The sequence below is a fragment of the Triturus cristatus genome, chromosome 7 (assembly GCF_964204655.1).
Source record: "Triturus cristatus chromosome 7, aTriCri1.1, whole genome shotgun sequence".
Taxonomy (NCBI): domain Eukaryota; kingdom Metazoa; phylum Chordata; class Amphibia; order Caudata; family Salamandridae; genus Triturus; species Triturus cristatus.
Genome location: NC_140590.1, coordinates 437,583,524 through 437,604,426, shown reverse-complemented (window position 1 = coordinate 437,604,426; position 20,903 = coordinate 437,583,524).

Genomic DNA, 20,903 nt, shown 5'->3' with positions numbered 1-20,903 from the left:
GGCTTAGTATAGGGCTGGAGTTATTTCTGGGAGAACAGGGTGCTTTAGACATTCTATTTCGGGCTAATTGGTCAGGAGTGATTCTGGGTGGTGGAGATGGTGTCCTTTAAGAACAAAAACCACTGACATATAGTCCCCGTGTCGAGGGTCAAATTGGGAGACATCAGTCGTCTTACCTGCCCTTTCTTTCTCAGCCGATTAGGCTTAACGTTTGCAGAAAGGAGAGGTAGTAATCGTGGTAAAGTATGGTCGTTTTTGTTTCTGTCAATTTTGTTCGAACAACACCGTGTTCGGGCCAATTATACACTTACCAAAGAGGTGTATGTCGTTAATTTATTCAAGAAGAAGGAGGACAAGAAAGAGCCTTTTGCGAGGGAGGGGGAGAGAGAGGGAGAGAGAGAGAGAGAGAGAGAGAGAGAGAGAGAGAGACGTGTGCAGAGAGAGAGAGAGAGAGAGAGAGAGAGAGAGAGAGAGAGAGAGAGAGAGAGACGTGTGCATCAAGTAGGCTACTTTGGCGTACATACGACACAAAACAAGAGAGAGATGGGTAAGATAATAGGCCACTTGGTGCACACACAACATGGAGTAGCATGGGTCTGTTCCATATAAGAAAACACAAGCGGGGAAAAGACATAAATTCGGTGACCACGTACACACAAATGCCAGATAGGGTGTGACAGTACATGCATCAAGACGGAGACTCAGGGCTGCGTCGAGCACGGGGACTTCTCCTTTCCTGTCCTCTATTCCTATGTATGCTGCGTACCTTTAGCATTTTGTAGTTTATCTTATGGGTTGTCTGACCCTTTATTCTTCCTCCCTTTGATCGGTGGACGAGCACCTCAATCATACGATGACGCTCTCTTCAAGTGACCCGAACATGAAATGCATACACATTCATATCGTATAATCGTAGTACACACGCACAATCATATCATACAGTTTTTCATGTTCCCAATGGTGGTCTGTAATTTTACGCACTATCTCACAACGTTTGTCTATGTTTTCCCTGATATTGAACTTGGTTCGGTCCATGTCCACTCCACTCTTCAGTCGGAACTTCGTCGTGACCTATAGAGGGGAAAATAAGAGGGGAGGGGAGGGGAGGTGCAGTATTCAAAATACCCCAGCGCGCGCAGACACGAAAGGTTCTACCTACCATGTACCAGGCTAGCCGCAGGGTTGGGTAATACCACGGACCCATTATTCTTTAGTTTGAGGCAAAGATGCTCTAGTTCATTCATCTCCTAAATTCGCGTTCCCTGGTCGTGCATGTATTTCTCAATTGGTCGTGTATTGTGGTGCAGGATACCATACCTTGCATGCGACATATACCTTAAGTTATAGTTCATTATTGATTTGACAATTCTTGGAAAAAGGGCAGGCGTGATGGGTACAAATTCCGTTAAACAAAAAGATTTTTAGGCAAATTGTGTCTGTGTTATCTGTATGCTTTCGCTTAGGAGTAACAATCATTTATTTCAAAGAAAAAAACTTTCAACAACCCAGATGATTAGTCATGACACTGATTTCGTAATTCCCTTTTAAGAAGCCCTTTATTTAAAACAATGTCAGTATGGAAGTACGGGCCTACAGCCGCCATAGACCGGCCACGGTGTGAGAGGCGTCGAGCAACATGAGCAACACTGGATTAACATAAAAATCGGTCCCCCCCCCCCCTTTTTTTCCCACCATCATGTGTGTAAGCATCGCATATATATATATATATATCTCTCTTTTTTAACACAAATGTCACGTGACTGGAACGCCACAAGGAGTTGTAGGCCACTCCCACATCAGCGCCATCTTAGGGCGGGGTCGGGTCAGTGCACAGTCTAAGTCTTTCCATGAATTAGCAGTTGAACCAGAATTCCTTTCGGCAGTTCGAGAACTTTCGTTAGCGTCAACTTTGCGTCAGCATGGCGTCACTGCAACCTTGTAGCAATGCCACGGTTTGTTCTTAGGGCGGGGCAGCAGGCGGGTTCTTCCGCCGACGCTTTACTGTCTCACTGTATCAAGCGGAGGCAAGGTGGCTGCCGCCCGGGGGCAAAAAGAGCAATGGTGGTGGTTTTGTCCTTACCGGAAGTCCGCAGGAGTCGAACGTCAAATGACTCCAACCAATTCTGCAAGGCTGAGGGGAGCGTTCTGTCAAGGGTGGGGCCCATGCCCTAGCAAACAAGCTTTCGAGTCCAGAATTGTCTCACGGTGGGCCAGGCCTGGAACCGGAGGGGTCAACCGCCGGAGTTCAAGGGCAGCAGTAGCAGCAGCTCTTCGGTACAGTCACCGGAGAGGAGCCAGCAGCAGTAACAGCAGCAGTTCGGGTGGTGCTGCCACCGGGGTGATTCCAGTAGCAGTGACGACAGCAGTTTGGATGGTATCACCACCGGGGTGGGTCCCCGATTACCTTGCTGCGGGGGCCCACTCCTCACGTCGGGCGCTAGCGGCAGTCCTGGTGAACCCGGTGCTTGGGTGGTTGCCTGGCGGCCGCGTGCAGGGGTGCCGGCTCAGCCGAACGGCGAATGAAGTGGCAGGGCGCAACTCAGCTGGCCGACGTGTGAAAGGTGTGGTTTGGGGTGCCCTCATCTGCTGGCGAGCCTCCACCTGGGGAGGTGGGGGAGGTCCGTCCGCGTCGCCTCCCCCCGCCAGGGCACCCTCCGTTATTGAAGGAAGAAGTGACTGGGAAGATCCGCACAGCGTGCCAGGGTGAAATTCAGCAGGCCGATGAAAAAGATGGCTGGGTGCAGCTTAGCTGGCCGGTGAGTGAAAGACGGTTGGGTGCAGCTTAGCTGGTCGGCGAATTAAAGACTGTTGGGTGCAGCTAAGCTGGCCGGAGAGTTAAAGACGGTTGGGGTGCCCGGCGAGCCTCCACCTGGGGAGGTGGGGGAGGCCCGTCCGCGTCGCTTCCCCCCGCCAGGGCACCAGCCCTCATTAAAGAAAGAAGAAGAGAAAGCGGAAAGGGCCGCACAGCATGGCGGGCTCCGCCTTGGTGTTGCCAGAACTTCGGCGCTTCGTATAGCCTCCGGCCTATTCGCACAATCGCTCGCCACTGATGTCAATGGATTTTTGCATGGCTTTTATAGCCCAAAGTCAACTAAGAGGGACCGCCCAAAACAGGCCAATGTTGCAATTTCGAGGAAGGAGAGGCGAGGACGGTGTCACGTGGACGTTAAGGCTTTGGGATGGAGGTTGCAGCAGACTGTCATGTAAATAGTTGTTTTAAAACGTGTTTTAACCTGTTTACCCTGTTGGTGTGTTTGTTATATCCTATAAGTTATTAAAATGTTATAACTACATTACTTCGTTGGAGTGTTTGTACATATTTGTAGTTTGATGACGAGCACAAGGAGGTTACTGTGCAATCGGAAAATTAACATAGCCCAATTGTGCGCGATCTAGCCCTAGTTTGGTGACGTCGATGGTGGGTGTCAGCAGGCTTCCGTTTGTGCGGGATTTTGTCATGCTTATTGGGCGGGGTGGGCAGTAGGGCAGACATGTTTAGGTAGCGAGAGTAATGGAGTCGGGCTACCTCGCGGTCGTCTCGACCGTGAGCTTGACTCGTTCCCTTGGTTTCATATGTCCCACAAAGGGCTAACTCCTAGCGTTATTTTAGTTTTTGTAAGGTCAAAAAGGATCCTACCAGTGCCTTTACTATCTTGTCGATTCCTGTTCGTTCATCCTTAGTTAATCGATTCATTCTGGTGGACTCTTTCTTTCCTATCTCATGGTCGTCTAGCGTTGTAGTCGACGTTGGGTTCGGCACAAGAGGCTCAGCCGGCGCGGAGGCCGTGAGGGCCGAGGCCCTTGTACTGCTTTCGCTCGTGTTCGGGGGTTGTGGGTGTTGTACTATTGATTGGGAGGGTGCATACGGAGGGGGCATGTAAATGATCGGAGGACCTAACAGTAACTCGTCATTCGTTCGCTGCTTGGAGGACAACTCAGGGTAGAGCAAAGAAGGGGTCCTAACAGCGTACTGGCCTGAGGTTTCGGGTTCCTGTCTTAGTTTAGTTTCCCTTCTCTCTTTTATGTCTTCTTCTAACTTTCTAGCGGCAAGGTGAGCTGCCTTTCGTAATTCCTTTTCTGCTTTTACTTCTTCCCTCTTTTTCCGTTGCGTCGCTTCTTTGCGCCACATGCCAATACTGTCAAGCATAGTAGGCGTCGTCTTATTGCTACGCAGAGCTACTTCTAGCGCTTCTATCTGGCGGTCGTCGAAGGATCCCATCAGTGGCCACTGACTTTCGGGGTCCTTCTTGGTATATTTATGCCACAGCTTGCTATAAGCTACGGCGACTAGTCCATATTTAGTGAACATGTCCTTATTAGGGGTGCCTTCCAGTGGAGCCGGGTGGTTCACCTCTAATAAGCGGTCCGGGCAGAACCAACTACCAATCAGTGGGGAGAAGATAGGCATGACGGGTTTCAACGGGGACAAAAGTCAGCACTACCTATCTTTTCACTGCTTGCAAAGACTAGACAGAATATCTCTATTCCTCGTTATTTGTAAGCAGAGAATACCTCCAAAGAACCAATATCGAACAACTGGTGTTCGGACAATCAATCAATCAATCAATGGGGAGATAAAGATAGGCACGACGGGTTTCAACGGGGACAAAAGTCTGCGTTACCTACCCTTCACTATTTGCAAAGACTAGACAGAATATTCCTATTCTACGTTATTTGCAAACAGAGAATATCTCAAAAAGCACTATTCTTCAAAACAATCAATGTTCGGACAATCAATCAATGGGGAGATAAAGATAGGCACGACGGGTTTCAACGGGGACAAAAGTCTGCGTTACCTACCCTTCACTATCTGCAAAGGGAGAGAGAGAGAGAGTATTTCTACTCCTCCCCGTTTGTAGACAGCGAATATCTCAAAGAGAACAATCAATGAGCAATACTAGTATTCAAACAATCAACCAATTATTTCGCACTTTTGTCGTATTTCACGACCTTACCCGGACCGCGTGGACAGTTTCTCGTCTTCCGCCTCCAGCGCCCGATCGTCCTCTATTCTCCGTATTTGCCGCGGCACTCCTGATGGTTCCCAGTCAGGACCGTAGATCACTCGAGAGAGGTCTGCTCGGAACCAGTGAAGTTCGGATGATCGGCTGCCAGACGAGGGTCTATTGGGCAGGAGCTCTCCCGATCGTTGCAGTCGTTCACTCTGTCGTCGGGACCTCTCCCACTGGATCCACGTGTCGCTGATGGGCCCCACGTTTGGGACGCCAATTGTTAAATGGTAGCGGCAGTTTCAGTCGATAATCTTTCAAGTATTTGCCCGGCGGTAATCGCCTCTCATACCACTCGATAATTTACCAATAAAAGAGGCAGGCGCCGGAGACTGGAAGGCAGGAAACAAAGTTTTATTCCGTCGGAGCAGAACACATCAGATCAGACAGCAAGGTATCGTCACGAGGTGCTCTAACTGCATCTCTGAGACCTGGTCTCTTATACACTGGTTTATTGCTTTATTACACATAGTATATTCTTGAGATTCCCTTGATGCCCGAAAGAACATCCCCTGAAGCCCCGGCTCAGATCCGATCCCACACATAGATACAGTAGAAGTTCCCACCCTACCCGCAGTGGGAGATGGCTATCGCGCAGCAGGGAATTCCGCTAATTCCCGGGGGTGTGTGCAGCCGGCCGGGTCTCAGAGGGTAGGGGCTTTGATCTACTGTAATCCCTTTGATGTGGGGTGTTTCCCTTACAGTAGGGGCAATAAACTGCATCCGCAGGGCTAGGTGATGGCCTGGGACCAGTTCAGACAATGGGGCGCAGAGGAAGGGGGTTATCAAAGGAGAGGCATGACCATGTATGGGTTGTCGGTCGGAAGTGGTTCCGTAGCAGGGTCGTGCAGAAGGAGAGGGTTTATGGCCTGTATGAGAGAGCGGGGGTGGCCGGCGCGCGGGGGAATGCTCGCAGCGCCAGGGGAAAGCGCTGGCGGTCGAGAGTGAGCGGGGAGAGAGTGGGGTGCCTAAAATGGCAGCCGTGCGTTCGCTTGTGCGTGGTGCTGGGGAGGGGCAAGATGGCGCAGATAATGTTCAGTTTGCGAGCTAAATTTCCACAGTTATGGAAAACTTGCCCTCTGAGCACCATAACCTGATAGCTATTGCCAAATGCACATTTCATATGATTCTCTTCCAAATTCATCTGATTAAACCATGTATGTAATAGCAAAAACAAGACTGAATGAAACTAATATCAAAATTTACAATACAAATAAATCATTTATTCTGTTGAAATCACAGAAGATAACTTGATTGTAGTCAAAATCATAGTAATCAGTTCATGAAGTTTTCATTTTGATGACCGCCCAATGCATTTCAAGCCCCTGTGGCCCTTCTTCAGGGGTAAAATTCTGCAAACAATATGAACAGTATCTGTGTTTAAGTGTACAGGGAAACACAATGTCCAAAACTAAAGACATCAATTATTTTAGCATATTCAAAGACTGATAAATAACATCACAACAATGATACCCTGATGTTGTTTCTGCCAGTATGTTATCAAAATCCTCAGATTTGTAACCAAATAATACCCAATCACCCAAAGTGGTAGTGAAAAAATAATAATAATAAAAAAATGATGAAATAAATAATAGTTAGTCTCATAAGTGATCCTACTTGACCAAATATCAGCGTTCGTACCTGATTTCAATCCGAGCTCATGAACTTCCTAAAAAAAACAGTGAAAAAACAACCAGCTGTAATAAAATGTAGTTGTTGGATATAATTGTACTCTACTGAATTGTACCACATGTAGCCAGGGCAAGTAAATTAAATGCTATTATTGGGTGGCACTCATTGTGCTTAGAAACAAATAGCGCTAACTGGGGCTTTCTGTTCACGCTTAACTGGGTCAAATCCATAAGTTCAAACCGACCGCGATGGAGCATTGGTTGGATACAGAGACCAGCCTTGGCCCGGTGAACAGTACCTCGGATGATTTGGGGGCTATGCAGGTATTAAGGGAAGAGATGCGTCATCCTCGATCTCGCAGATGTGGGCAATGCATCGGTTCTGAGCTGCACACTGTTGAGGATGCGTTGAGAGTAAAGCTTTGAAGAGCACCAGGGCGATGCGTCTTTGTCGAACCACTGGCTGAAGGCAATGCGAGCAGCACAAAATGTTGGGGATGCTCAGAAAACTGAAGACAATGAGTCATGTAGTCAGCGATGCTGTGTCCATGGTCTGTGCAGCAGCAGAGATGCATCGGCTTCAAGGGAAATGCGCGGGTTCTGTTCGGCGCAATGTCGTTGATGCATGAATTTTCACAGATGCAGCAATTTAAACTCATTTCTAAGGGCCCAGGGCTGGTGTGGCACCACTTGGCAGAGTAGGACTTACAGCAGACAGAGTCCAGGTGCTGTGTGCAGGTTGAAGAGTGAAGTCTTTGATATTCCTGAGACTTCAGAAAACAGCCAACAAGCTCTTAAAGATACTTAGGTTCCCAGGAGGTGGAGCTGCAGGTCCTGTCCTTCTCGCTCCCAGACAAGAGGGCAGCTGGCCAACACAACAAAGCAGTTCAGCAAAGTGGCAGTCCCTCCAGCAGCACAGCAGACCTTCCTGGTAGAATCACCTCAGTTCCACAAGTGTTCTGTGTTGATGATGCCAGAGCTCCACTTCTTATACCCAGTTGGGCCTTTGAAGTGGGGACACTTCAAAGAGATGCCTTTGAAGTGCACAAGTCCCTTTCTCCCCTGCCCTGGCTCTAGACTAGCTACAGCAGGCAGGCAACCCTTTGTGTGGGGTTAGGACACCGCCCTTTCAGGTGTAAGTGTTAGCTCCTCCCTCCCATTCTGCCCAGGATACCCATCAGGATGTAGATGCCCCATCAGTCACACCTAAGCTCCCTTTGTGTGTAGCTGACTGGAGGGATTGCAAACACCAACTGTCACCCACCCTAGATATGTATTTGGAGACAGGCAGAAGGCACCAACTGAATACAATAGGAAAATGCCAACTTTCTGAGTGGCATTTTCAGAATTGCAATTTAAGATCCAACTTCTCCATTAGTTGTGTTTTAATTTGTGATTCCAGAGACACCAAAGTTGGAAGTCCCATCTCTTCGCAATTGGAAATGACACTTATAAAATGTAATTAGATATTCTCAATGCGACTTGCTGTAGGGGGTAGAAGGTGTTGGATTTAAAATCTAACCGCTTCCCTACTGTTGCACAGACTGGAGTTGGAATAGTAAATTATACTATTCCAACATACAGGGCCTCCTACAGCAAGTCGTTATAACAACTTGCGTTGTAATGGTATGCGATGTATTGCATGCATTGTAACGTGGCACATTCCAGAGATAGGCCTTGCTGTAGTGAAAAAACGAATTTAAGAGTATTTCACCAGTAAAACTTAAAAGTTCATGTCCTACTTCCTTAATACGCTGCACCCTGCCCAGGGGCTGTCAAGGTCCTGCATTAGGGGTGACTTATGTAATAAAAAAGAAGGTTTGGGCCTGGCAAGTAGGTTAATCTGGCAGCTCAACATGGCAGTTTAAAACTGCCCTCACAGGTTCTGCAGTGGCAGGACTCTGACATTTTCAAAGGGCTCCTTAAGTGGGTGGCACAATTAGTTCTGCAGGCCCACTAATTTACAGGCCCTGGGCACAAGTGGTGCACTTTACTAGGGACATGTAGGTTAATTAAATATGTCAATTGTGGATAAGCCAATGCTACCATGTTTTAAAAGTATAGAGCACCTGCACTTTAGCACTGGCCAACAGTGATAAAGTGCCAAGATTCCTAAAGCCAGTGAAAACAGTAAAAACAGGAGATCTGAAGCCAAGAAATCTGGGAAACCACACCAAGGATGCCAGGTCTAACAATCAATTAGAACTTTATATTACTATTTTTGAAATTACACTTTTAGTAGTTTGTAATTTTTCTGCCTAAAGGCAAAAGGGCTTTTCTGCAAGTGTTTAGTGTCACATGACTGCTGACGGCTTCTATGTGATGAGATGTTGATTGCTCCCAGGCCCAGGTAAAGGGCTTGGTTGTGGGGAGGTGGTTTACTTTTTTTAAAAAGATGGCCTAGAGGCTCTGGCCAGTCCCTTCCTGAGCTTCTAAGGATGCCTACCCTGTGGCTGGCAAATGTAGCTCACACCTAGGCTTGCTTCCCTTTTGTCTTCCTAGACTACATGGACCAAACCCAATCGGAGGGAGAGCTGCTCCAGAACTGGTTTGGAGTGCAACAAGGGAGGGCTTGCCCATTATCACAACCATACCTCTGGGTGGGCACAGGGAGTTCTGACCTGGTGAAGGAAGGTTCTGACATGTTATATTTAGGAAAAGAGGGGTGGTGTGGGACAGTGTGCAGTAAAACACATAGAAGTGCTGCAATAGTGGGTAGGGTCATCCCTGGAAACTTTTACCCCATTGTTTAGGGCATATCCAGAAGTTTTCCCCTCACAGGCTAACACTGGGAATACGTCTGACATCCCCAGTACGCACCTCAAAACACTCCTGGACTTGTTAAGAATCAGTAGGAATGCCCCAATATTTGAAGAACCTGAAGGAAGACTGGACTTGCCTGCCTTGAATCCAACATGACTCCATATATGACTTCAAGAGTCAGCTGACGGACCTCCTGCTTGAACTACAGGAACACAACAATTTTCCAGATGCCTCTAACTGCAACTGCCCTGGTGACCAGTTCGAAATGGACTTGCCCTTGACCCTGCTACTGGCCTCTGTTGGAGAGAGCCCTAACTCCCAAGTGGTGCCCCACAGGTCTTGGATCCTTGGCTGGTGTTAGTGTGTACTGATCCTGTCCGCTAACTTCAAGAAGTCAGACTTAGGAACTGTTTCTAACTTTCTGCCTGGACAACCAACAGATGTTGAATCATTGGTCGGCCTCAGCTTCTTGATTTGTTCTACTAAAGGAGATCTGACTGCCAGAAAAGATTCCTAGTCCAAACATAGAGGACTCCATCGTGACTGATGACAAGTAGCATTCAATTATTATCAAGGACTTTCCTGGCATGAAGTTGGGACTTCACCTGCTTGGAGGTTTCTCACCTTTGTTGAAGACTGCACCCGGATCTCGCTCTTCAGCCCACTGTCATAGAGACCCGCTTTTCACCTTCATTTTTTACTTTGATCTGAGGCCAGATGTATGACCCTTACATTTTGCTTGTCGCAAATTGAATCAGTTTGCGACTCGCAAAATGCAATTTACAACAGTGTCTCAGACACTGTTAGCGATTCCTAATGAGGTCGCAAATTGCCTACCTCATTAATATTATTGAGGCAGGTGCTATTTGCGACCCCATTTAGAATGGCTAGCACTCCCAGGGATGGTGGCCTGCTGGGGTCGGCAGACCACCATGTCTGTAACTGCTTTTTAAATAAATCATTTTCTTTTAAATGCAGCCGTTTTCCTTAATGGAAAACAGGATGCATTTAAAAAAGAAAAATGAAACTTTTCAGTTTCATGGTTTTAAGGGCCGGCAGTGGTCCCTGGGACCACTGCCTGCTCGTAAAAAATATTTTCGCACCCATTCACACAGGGGAAGGCGTCCCCTGGGGACCCCTTGCCATTTGCGAAGGGCTTACCACCTATTCGAAGTAGGTGGTAAACTACAAGTTTTTTGCGATCTCAAAAGCGGTCACATAACAATGATACATACCATTTGGACTCGCTATTAGGAAGGGATGACCTTGGAACGTCCTTTCCTAATAGCGAGTCGCAAACCCTATTTTGAGAGTCAGTAATTGGTTACTGATTCACAAAATGGGATTTGTACATGGGCCAGACCAATTTTTCAGTCGCAAATGTGCCGAAATTTCTGTTTGCAATTGCAAAAAACGGTTGTACATCTTACCCCTGGTCTAGCATATCACAGTTGGCACATTGTGCTTTTTGGCTCTATTTTAAATTCAAATGTGAAAAAGCATTTCTCTGGTTGTGCTAATTGGATTTTTGTTGTTTAGGTGTCATATTTATTACAATATTCACTATTTTGAAAATTCGTTAGGGATTTTTCCTGTGTGGTGTTTTAATTGCATTACTGTTTAAGTATCCCAAATGCTTTCCACCTTTCCTCTAAGTCAAGCCTGACCGCTTTGTGCAAAGCTAGCAGAAGTAAAGCACATTTTTATTTAGTGGTTTCAGTAGTTCACCCTGACACAGATTGTAATTATTATTTGGGGGAGGTTGGAAAGTGGGCTATTTGTAGGGATAAGTATACCCCTACCACTAGTAATAAGACCACCAACAAGGTATAGGGTCCAGTAAAGGCCTCAGTACATTAACCCCTTGCTCATCCCTTGATAACTGACGAGCAGTCAGGCCCAACTTAGTAGACAGGTGTGTAACACATTTAAAAACAACAATACATCAAATAAGTAAAACACAACACACTATAAAAATCCCACACCAATTTATACAAATAGAAAATGTTTTTCTGAACAAATAGACACCAAAACGGCAAAAATCAAATGTAAAGAACCGGAGGTATTAATTTTTAAATATTAACCACTTTATAGTGCTTCAAAACATATAGCGCCACTCTGGGACATCTGGTCATGCTTGACTGGGACAAAGCCAAAGTCTGAGGCCGACTGTGATGGAGCCCTATTCGAATAAATTAGGCGAGAGGCCCTGGTCAAACTTTTACCTTCATACTTACAAACTTTTCTGGAGCTTTTTCTTACCACGCCACTAGACCCTCCACAGCAGGCCGGATTCAGAGAGGGTTCGCCAGATTAACTTTCCTAAAGTTCCCGATTAAATCCCGAAACCACCTGACTCAGCTTCCAAGAAGCAATGAAAGACGTCGCAGCCTGGATGAGCAGCAGTTGTCTGAAACTCAACTCGGAGAAGGCAGAAGTCCTAGTCCTTGGACACTCTGCGTGGGTCAACTCCTGGTGGCCCTCTGCCACCCCAACGGACCACACCCAAAACCTCAGCATCATACTCAACTCCTCCCTCACCATTACCCGACAGATCAACGCCGTCACCTCCACCTGCTTCTACACCCTACTTATCTGCCGCGAAACCTTCAAATAGACCCCCCCCGAAGCCAGAAAGACCATCACCCACACACTCATAACAAGCAGACTGGACTACAGAAATGCCCTCTACGCTGGAATCAACAAATCGCTGCTACGCAAACTCCAGACCATCCAGTGCACCATGGCCAGACTCGTCCTTGGCAACCCTCGGCATGAGCACATCAACTAACACCTGCGAGACCTCCACTGGCTCCCGAGTCGAGAAGAGAGTAACCTTCAAGCTACTCACCCACGTCTACAAATCCCTCCACAACAGTGGACCCAAATACCTCAATAAAAGAGTCTCCTTCCACGTACCCAAAAGGAACCTCCGTTCCGCCGACCTCACCCTAGCAGAAACCCGGCGAATTCGCAGAATGAGAGCAGGTGGAAGAGCCTTCTACTACATCGCAGCCAAAACTCGGAACGAGCTCCTAGTCAACATCAGAAGCTCCCTCACTCCGCATACTTTCAGAAAGCGCCTCAAGACCTGGCTCTTCGGCTGAACCCCACCGCCCCCGAGCACCATGAGATCCTCATGGGTGAGTAGTGCATTTTAAGCCCCCTGATTGATTGCTTGATTGATTGATTGAAACCTGAAATCATGGGCTTCACTCTAGAGGTCGGGTCGCTCACCTCATGGAGGTTTTTCACAAAAGTTCTCCAAACTTCATGAGGTGCTTCCTGAAGGTCTCCTTGCAGGTTCAAAATGTCTAAATCACCAATCCAAAGGTCTGGAATCTCCTCGATGGTCTCTGCGATATCTGGACCACAATTTGCACAATGCACCTGACGAAAAGTTCTTTAAAAGTTCACTGGTTGCACTCCAGGATAGGGCCTCTAGGTGGAGATGATGCAGGTGGGCTCTGTTAATCTGTAACTTGCAGGTAGTCCACTCCTTACTCCTTCCTGAAGCAATGCACGGTCCTCAAGGCAGTAGTGCAAGATTGTGCAGCAGGTGCAGTCATTTAGATTGGAGGTCTTTGGGTGCAAATCCAGATTCCAGCAGGGCAGTCGTTCTTTTCCTCGTAGTTTCAGGTAGCAGATCTGAGAGGCTATGCAACTCTCAAATATTTTTTCAGTGTTCTTAGGCGACAAGCAGGGGGCACCTCTGTCCAATGAGATGCTGGGTGCCACCCGAAAGCATGACAGCTTCCTTTAAAGTGTGGCATCTTCTTGTCCCACAAGCACTGCACTTCCACAATCCAACATGGATGATTTCTCTCCAGAGGAGGAGGAGTTAGCTAAACAAACCCACAGTGTGGCTCATTTCCATTAGTTCTCCGCCTATTCTTGTTCTAAACCTGCCATCTGGGTGGGGCCCAGCATGTGGGGGTAGGTACACCTGCTGATACTTACTGATCTGCTCTCCCTTTAAAATCAGTTTGATTTACTCAGCTCCATCTACAGGGCTCATCCTCCCCAGCTGCAGAGCTCTCTCCATCAGATAACCTCTGCTCAGCCAGGACACTTATCACCTAATCAAAGCAGCCAGGCTAAGCCTGTTAAGGCTGACCTCTCAGCAGAGACAACTAGAAGGCTGGATTTAGGCTTACAGAAGAGAAAGTTCCATAACTTCTCTTCTGTACTAGTTATGATAAATTCAACAATGGCAAGTTATTGCATTTATCAACACCAATGTTTGAATTATATTTTTTAACTCCTTTCCTAGCAATATGTATACCAGGGCATATACATCTTTTATAAGATCCCTGCATATAGTTACATGGCACCCCACCCCTGGGACACCTAGGGGAGACCTGGGACTGCCTAATATGTACAAATAAGGTAGATTATCACTTTTGAAGTGTCCATACCACCAAAGTCGAGTTTGCACACAATTTACTTTTAAAGACAGTCTGCAAAGCCAGGCTGCCATCAAAATGACAGCCAGCACTCGGCAGTGCTCACATGCAAGTGCAGGAAATCTGCTGGGCCTCTAAATCTCTATGCCCCATTACATACCGAGGGCTTATAGTTAGTTTGAACCCCCTAGCCCTATTATATACTGGGGACTTATGGGGTCTGTCAATGCCAAATGTGAGAATGTACTTTTAAAGATAGGCTGCCATGCAGGACTGCCTTTAGAAGGACATCAGGCACACAGCAGTGCACACATGCAAGTTCAGGAAAACTTCCAGGCCTCTAAACCTCCATGCCCCATTATATACTAACAAATGAAGAGTGAAGATAGCTAATCTGCATCCTCGTATTCCACATCAGCAAAGAGGAAAAACCTGGAACGTCCATCCGCATGGACATCCCCAGGCATGTGTTCCTCTGTGAAGTCTATCCCCTGCACAGACATGAAGCACCTCAATAGCTTGCAATTCTCCTTCTCATCTACATGAGCCACCTGAGAGGTCTGTGGTCAGTTTGAACACAAAAATGAGTACTAAACAGGTATGGTCCCAGCTTTTTCCGGGACTTCAGCACAAGCTTTCCTCTCACTGGCACTCCATCTTTGCTCTCAGGGGAGAGGTCACCTGCTGATAAAGGCAAATGGCTGATCAAGAACCTCCTCATTTACCTGTGCCAACACTGCCCCAATCCCTTGTCCGGAAGCATCTGTCTGAACCACAAATTCCTTTGTGTAGTCAGAGACTGGGTAGTAGGAACTGTCCAATCCAAAATGGTTTATATTTTGGCCTGGAGAGGCTGTTCATGGCCTCCACCTACCAGGTGGCCCAGGTACACCACAAAACTCTGCCCTATTTGGCACTTGCTGGCCTTAATAGTGAGACCTGCCTGCTTCATGGCCTGAAGCACTTAGTTAAAGGGATCCTCCCAGATTGAACTATACACAGTTATGTCATCCATGTAAGCTGCATTGAACTGCTCCAACCCAGACAGGACCCTATTCACCAACCTTTGGAAGGTGACAGGGGCATTCTTTAAGCCAAAGGGTATTCATTTGAACTGTTAATGTCCCTCTGGTTTGGGGAATGCTAGCCTCTCATTTGCTCCTTCAGTGAGGGCAATCTGCCAGTAACCTGAAGTCAAATCAAATGTACTCAGATATTTAGCAGCCCCATATCTATCAATGAGCTCATCAGCTCTAGGTATAGGGTGAGCATCAGTGTTAGTGACTGCATTCAGTTCTCTGTAGTCTGCACAGAACCATAACTCATTCTTTCCCCCCTGGGGATTAGATTTGGTCACCAGCACCACTGGGCTGGCCCGTGGACTGTCAGAGGGCTCAATTACCCCCAACTCCAGCATATTAGCCACCTCTGCCCTCATGCTGGCTCTGACCTGGTCAGACAATCAGTACAGTTTATTTTTGACAGGTGGGCTGTCACCAGTATCAATTTGGTGCACACACCAATCAGTGTTACCTGGGGTCATAGAGATCAGACCAGCAAACTGCACCCGCACCTGCTTGCAGTCTCTGTGCTGCTGGCCTGTCATTTTGGGAGAGAGTACAACTCCCTCCACTGACCCATCTTGCACATTGTTGAAGAGATGGCGGGTCCTGGCTTAGTTTCCTCCTCTTGACCCTCATCTGTGACCAGTAGCATAGTCATGCCTGCCCTGTCATGGTAGGGTTTCAATCTATTGCTATGCAGGACCCAATGAGGGTTCCTGGGGGTTTTAAGGTCGACCAGATAGGTAACCTCACCCTTTTTCTCAGTGTTTGAGTAGGACCCAGTTCACTTGTCACAGAGAGCCCTATGAGCTATAAGCTCCAAAACCCACACCAACTGTCCTGGAGTATATTCAGGCATTGCACCCTTTCAATCAAACCAGTGCTTCATGAGCTCTTGGCTTGCCTTCAGGTTCCTGCATGCCTTTTAGATGTACTCTGCTATGTGAGATCTCAGGCCTAGCACATAGTCAAGCACATTATCCTTTGCTTCCTTCAGAGGCTTCTCTAAAGACTCTCTCAATAGGCACAATGGTCACTGCACAGGGTGTCCAAACAACAGAACAAAGGGACTGAAACCAACCCCTTTTTGTGGGACCTCCCCGGAGGCAAACAGTAGGCATTGAAAGAGAACATCCGATCTCCTCCTTATTTTGGCAGATAACCCATTAATCATGCCCTTCAGGGTCTTATTGAACCTGGGGGGGTGACCTTGTAGGTAACACCACATTCATCCCACATAGCTTTCAGATAACTGGACATGAAGTTCATGCCCCTATTTGGAACAACCTCTTTTCGGAAACCCACTCTGGTGAATATACCATGTAGGGCCCTAGCCACTGTAGAAGCAGTAACTGTTCTCATGGGTACTACCGCAGGGTATCTTGTGGCATGGTCCATTACTACCAAAATATACTTATTTACAGATGCAGGGGACCAACAATGTCCATGTCCACCCTCTCAAAGGGAGTCCAAACCACTGGAGCCTTTGACATGCCCCCTGTCTTGCTACTGCCCTGACAGGTAGTACACAAGCTACAGAACTGGTTTACCTTCTCAGATGTATGGGCCAGTAGACATGTTGCACCAACAGGTACCAAGTCAAGTCTTTTTCTGTCCCAAATGTCTGGCTAAGGGTATGGCATGACCCAAGGTCAGGTTGAACTCTCTGTACTTTGGGGTCACCACCAACCTCCTGGTTGCCCCAACTTTGAGGTTTCTGACCTCAGTATAAAGCAGTCAATCTTTCCAGTAGATCCTGTGAAATCTACTGTCACCCCCTTCTCTTGCTTTAAGGTACCTTGAGGCCCCTGGACCTCTCGGCTGACCCTCCCTCTCACTATCATGTTTATTTTTAAATTTTACGCCATGCCACTCATAAGATGGCACCTGTCTTGGGCCGCCCTTTGTAAGATGATAGAGCATCCCGGCATTCTGTCTCCTCCACACCTGCTCTACATTGACTAATTTGCATGGAGTTGCCTTTTTTAAGTCTGCTCGGCTGCCACACTGTTCACTTCTGAGTTGGCAGAACGAGGGGTAGGTTGACCACTAGAAGCACCCACCTCTTACCATGAGTATCTTTCCTTTTCTTTCAGCTGGAGCAACTCCATTGCTCCCAACCCCTTGATTCCTATGCCCCTTTTTAGGTCTCGCGACCTGCGTTGCACTGCGCAGCAGTGCTCGCGCAGGCGAGAGTCCCTTTGTCCGGGGTTCAGAAATGGACCCTGGAATCGCACACTCTCGTGCGTGTGTGCGATTCCTTTTGTGCTACACGATTGGCCTTTTGTGTGCGTCTTTTTATAAAAGACTGCACACAATTGGCCAAAGGCGGGTGCATTGTTCCGCCCATGGCCTATTGGTGTCTATTACGCGCTTGGTGCGCGTAATAGACACCAATAGGCTATGGCTCGCAGTGGCGCGCGCGCACCAGTCGCGGGCTTCTTTGTGTTTTTTTCAAGCGGAAGGGAAAGCGAGCGCGAAGGGAAAGCGGACGCTTTTTGTGTATATGTTCTGTTGGCGAGAGGCCATGAGCGGATATACCTGCACACTAAATGTTATGTAGTGCAGTGCAGCACTGCAATGTACTGGTGGGTCTTAAATATTATGTCCCGGCTCTCTCCTGCTTTTAATCTCACAATCACACCAAGCCGATTATGCATTGGTTATTTTCGTCCACTTCCAGCTCACGTTGTGTGCACGCTTGTCTGGTGTTTTTGTTTGAATTCAGAAATGTTCTTCTCACTTGTTATAAATCTAGTGTATATGTATGTGCTCGCGTAGAAGTAGTTTGGACAGGAGCCAAAACACTCCGGGGTTCCCATTAAAGAATGTTATGTTCATGTCTGCATTCGAGAGTGCACAGCCAGCAGGAGATGGGGAAATCTGAGGAATGTGTTGGAATTTAGATTCGATAGTTGATGTAACATTTAAATGTAAATTAAGTAAAGATTTAACTTCCTGAAATCTACGTATCTCTTACGCAATTGACAACAATGACTAATGATGTATATAGAAATGTAATGTAATGTAATTGTGCTCACCTTTCACTTAAGAAGCACAAAAACAAGTGCGTGAACTTGCGCCGGAGCGTGCGTATGTTGGGGATGGAGGGGGGGTCGGGGCGGTGTGCGAGCGCAATGTCAGGGGAAATAAATACCGCTCTATGGAACATGCTATCAGAAACTAGTGCACCAACTTGCCGGATTTCACACATTTCTTACTACATTGAATGATGTCACCTTGACAGGGCGCTTGAGGGCACATGCGCGTGCTGCATGTTTAAGACTCTTATTTACCTGGGTTGCTAGCGTCTTGCTCGCTGACTGCTGTTCATGAATGAGTGCATATTCTCAAGGCGCTCTACGCTGCATTAGCTGTATTTTTCCCTCCTGGGGTGCGCATAGTTACCTCTTCACGCTAAATATATCAATGTGCGCCTTGTGTGTTGCAGATACCGCCGTGCACAACAGGGAGCTAAGCATGGAGCAGCCTCTGGAGGAACAGGTAGTGACATTGGGATCCTGCTGCTATTCGCTCGGTTCATCTTCTTTTCACACACACAGACGGTAACATATATTTTAAGCTTGTTGTTCATGTACCATGAAGAGTGTAAAGCGAGCAGAAATCGATGGGGCTTCCTGACTGCAAACAGAAAGGCTCTGCACTAAAAGTTTGTGATGCGCTCATTCCTGCCAGGCCTGCCTCGCGCGCTCCCTGCTGCGTGGCTGGAGTAGGTGTAGTCACAGGTTATAGTTTTATTTTGGGGGTTTATGATTCTGGTTATTTCTTTTGAATTCGGTGCAAGACCCTTGTGTCCAGCACACGGCTGTGCCTGGCACTGCTTGGGGTAGATTACGTCACATGGGTTCCTTCTGAGCTGTGAAACATCCAATGAGTACCATGGCTAAACCAAAACAAGCATTTGCAATGCAATAGGTCTCGCATTATTAAAGGTTGAGCTATTGGCATTGCTAAATAATGAGACACCAATAGCTCAAACTTTAATAATGCGAGACCTATTGCATTGCAAATGCTTGTTTCCATTTACTGTCAAAAGCTGTTCTTCCTCCTTATTGCTTCCTACCAGGGCACTTGACATGCCAATGAGCATTCTGGTCTGCCACTACGGTTGAGGTACATTCTCCCCCTTACTTGGTAAGCCCCTCATTTGGGATTGAGGCATTCACCTCTATTTTTTGTCCCCTCGCCCTTTCACAGGACTTATGCTGTACACCGCATGTTTGTCTTGCCTGTATGTGGTTTCTTGTGTAACTCTTGTAGACATCCCACATCTACTATGTCAGGGTGGTGACTTTTATTGCATGCTCCTGTTCGCAATGCAGAGATTGATATTGCAAAACCCATTATCTTGCTTTATCATTATTCTTCCTTTCCCCCTAGGTCATTTTATCGTAAAGGTATACTGTATACTAGTGTGAATTGTTGAGGGTATGGCATTACTCACATTTACTTGCCTCAGACATCCACAGGAATAGATTAGAATGTCATTCCTGATTAATTGCCACGATCTTTACGACAGTAATAAGGCATGAAACATGTTGACCTTCTTTTAACACATCCCATTGTGCTTGATTGGACCATTGTATCCACTTTTAGCTAGCCGATATATTTTTTTGTCATAAGAAAGGAAGCAAGTTATTAAATAGTGTACAGTTTATTTTTACCCCACTTATACACGGGTCCACTCACTTTTCACACATACACCACAACTCACTCTTCACATTGGCAAAAAATAAAAGAACTCCAGCAAAGAGGCCCCCTGCGGAGCCTGTTGGACATTGCAGCGCCAGCCCAACGAGGAGCTGCCCAATAATCCCCTAATCTGCCTCTTCAGGTAGCTTCCAACCTATCCTTTCCCATTTCTCACAGTGCCTCCTTTAAACATAGCCTTTGTGGGAGGGGGGGGGGTGCTAGACCTCTGTTCGCCCCTGGACCCCCTTATATTGCTCAACTAAGGAAATTGTGAAGAAAAAAAAACAGAAAAGATTCTCCAACCTGTCCTACGGAAGTGAAGTGCAAATCTGTTGTGTAAACACTCTTCCACCCATGTTTCAGGAATACCAGGAAGTTTTCACAAGTATCAAGCCTGCAAGTTGCTACAACACTGTGAATACAATAGTAGAATTTAATTGCTTCAAGATGCAAACATACCAGAGTTGGGGCAAGATGGCGGCCGTCGTTATGGCCGAGTGAGCTGCTCACACACTCTCTGCTGCTGCTGCCGATTTGATTATGGAAACGGAACTTGAGCGTTTTATGAACTGAGTGTACTTGCTAAAGTGCTTACCTGGAGGAACTCAGATGAGCTGGTGCTTTCAGTCTTGGGTCTGGAGCATTCCGCTCCTGTGCTACCTGGCTTCCCCAGCGTCCTCGGGACGGGCGAGCATCCGAACAACCGGCTCCACCGTGGCTGTAGCACAGACCAGCCTGCGGACTCTGACATCTCTCACAATGCCATCAAAGGGCTCCAGTAAGGGCGTTAGGGGTAGGGGCCATGCGCCTGCACCCTTGTCTGCGCCTGGTATTTTGGTGAAGGTTCCCGCTGCTTCGGATCCTCCTGCTGACGGCCACGAGGCTGACAATCATCGAGCGGCGCAGGAGATGCTGAAAGGTAACGCCGCCGGCCGGGGGAGGCAGACAGTGACAGCGCTGTTCAAAGCGCAGATTTTTAAAACTAAGCGACCAACTGATTCTGGCTCAATGAAAGTGCCTGTCTCCACTCGGGGCGCTGACGCTGAGGCAGGGGGTACCGGGGGTCAAGACAGCAGTGAGATTTCCATCACAGCACTACCCCCACCCGCTTATGAACCATCGCCCCAGGACACAGTAAACGCTGGCGTAGGTTTAATTAGCACAGGAGTTGTTCTGAGCCCTAGCCAGCAAACAAGCTGCATTCTGGTCAATGGAGTCCTCTCAGCCGGAACACAGGTGGCAGAATGCCCAGACACAATAAAATCAGGGGTTCTGAAGCCACAAAGAGAAGACCTTGACTCTAATAAAGAAGATGAC